Raw genomic sequence first — 2,500 nt, 5'->3', positions numbered from 1 at the left:
CATCCAAGACCTGCAATGGATTCGGAAAAAAAAAATTAATTTATCTACTTTTTCAAACTAATCTGACTGTCATTTGCAGGGTAAATGATAGGAGTTTCATAGATAGGAAAACCCTAGGGTAAATAACAAGAATGTAGTTCCAAAAGTGGAAAATCATGGTACTGTCTAGCCTAACCACTAAACACACACACACACACACCTAACCTAATCTTGGGCGTCAGGTCCCTTCTTAGTTGTGTGCGGCCCCGGGCCCGCTCGCTTTCCATATCTTGACCTATAACGTTTTGTCACTTCAAAAACCTTCAATAAACCACCTATGCATTTAGGGTATACCTCTACTCAGAATAAGAAGTTGTTATTGATGATCTCCTACATGGGATGTGTATTCGCTCTGTATTAGGAAGCACAGTATGTTCACGATGTTTAGAGTAAAATGTACAGATACACAATGCACAACTAAGATTCATCACTTCAAGTTGGTTGCCTCAAACAAATAAACAATTTCTGACTCCAATTCATTGATTTTAGCGGGAAATTTACTGAAAAAAAAAAAAAAAAAAAAAAAAAAAAAAAAAAAAAAAGTCAGCAGAGCTTAAATCGAACGTCTACATTATACAAGTTTTCACCATTAACTGAAGCTGGATTACTGAAATAGCGATAAGATTCCAACACTGTAGCTGATTGGGGAAGCTTAAACAAAATAACCACCCAGGTTTGATCATTATCGCCGTTTTCACAAACTTTATATGAAAAACAGAAACAAAATACGGTCAGAGTTTCTTATCCACAATGCATCGCTAAATCCAGTTGCATGACAACGTTCTATTCTCTTTGGAACTTTGAAAATATCCCTGTGACGAACAGTAGGCCTATGCATCGGAAAATATTTCGAGTATTGTCAATTTCCGATGCATTCAAAAACAAGATAGAAAAAAAAATTAATTTCTTCCTTTGGATAAAACTGTAGTAATACAGGACTATCACAGCAACGTGCATCCATATTATTTCCTTGAATGTAGCATAGTTTATAATAAAATAAACTTGACGTTTAAATGGCGTTTTCCAGACAGGGTTCATCTCTACAAGCTTCAGACTGAGCGTGATGTTTTCCTAGTCAAGATTTGATTTCTCAATCCTTTCTTAAATTGTTGATTTTTTGACGATCTGGGTTCACTTGCTTTGGCATAATGTTGAAGGGAGGATTGATAAATTTGAGGAAATTGAAAAATAAATATACCCAAGGGTCACAAATCTTTCAGTAAACGTTTATAATTATTTAAAATTTAAAGAATAACATGATCATGTGACTCTCTCTCTCTCTCTCTCTCTCTCTCTCTCTCTCTCTCTCTCTCTTTCAGCACGATTTTATTGCTCACTCAACGGCCATAGCCTTTATATTAAAATGTAGTTCCAAAACTCAATGTAGTCCTGAAGACAGGTCGCGAAGTGATCCAAAACACGTGTCGACACCAAACAATAAAAGGAGAAACGTAAATGTATTTCTGCTGTTATCCTGAAAACTATCTGCAGGAGAGTCTGTCCGATGAGAAACTATCTCCGATTTTTGGACGCCACTAAGACTTTGTCTATCTAACTATAATTTCATGAAATGTTAAATGAAGTTTCTAATACGTAAAGGTGATAACTTTGAATAATATCAATTACATATATAAAACTATGTACATATGATAATTGAAAAAATTATCATTACATCTCCCATATCTATCTATCTATCTATCTATATATCTATCTATCTATCTATCTATCTATATATATATATATATATATATATATGTATATATATATATATATATATATACATATATATATATATATATATATATTCTGAGGGATTCTGTAAGCTTCAAAAATTAGTCTGCTTTGAACAAGTGATGACATTCCTGAATATATGTTTGTATATGATATATATACACACACACACACACACACACACACATATATATATATATATATATATGTGTGTGTGTGTGTGTGTGTGTGTATGCGTGTTTGCATGAAGAAAATCACATATTCAATAAATTACAAATAATAATGATTATAATCCGAATGTAAGATGCATCCACATATACATGTTTTCTGCAGCAGAAAATTAAAAAAGAAAACGTACATCAACATAAAGTACATGTAAAGCAATCAAAAAAATATCTCAAAATATTGCCATTATTCTCGAAGCTGCAAGTACGCTGATAAATCTCATAATAAATTAAGATTTATACAGGGCGCTCTGGAACGCTTTACCAGAGCTCCTTACCAATCTCATTCTAATTGATGAAGAGAGTTCACCAGCAACTCGGAACTTCCCTGCACGAATTTCAATAGATTATGACGATGATGTTGACTTTTGGAGGAAATCACCTTTTGTCACTGCATTCATGAATAATGCTATTATTATTATTATTATTATTATTATTATTATTATTATTATTATTCATTATTATTATTATTACTTATCAAGCTACAACCCTAGCAGGATGTTATA

The sequence above is a fragment of the Palaemon carinicauda genome, chromosome 12 (assembly GCF_036898095.1).
Source record: "Palaemon carinicauda isolate YSFRI2023 chromosome 12, ASM3689809v2, whole genome shotgun sequence".
Classification (NCBI taxonomy): domain Eukaryota; kingdom Metazoa; phylum Arthropoda; class Malacostraca; order Decapoda; family Palaemonidae; genus Palaemon; species Palaemon carinicauda.
Note: the sequence above shows the minus strand (reverse complement) of the source record.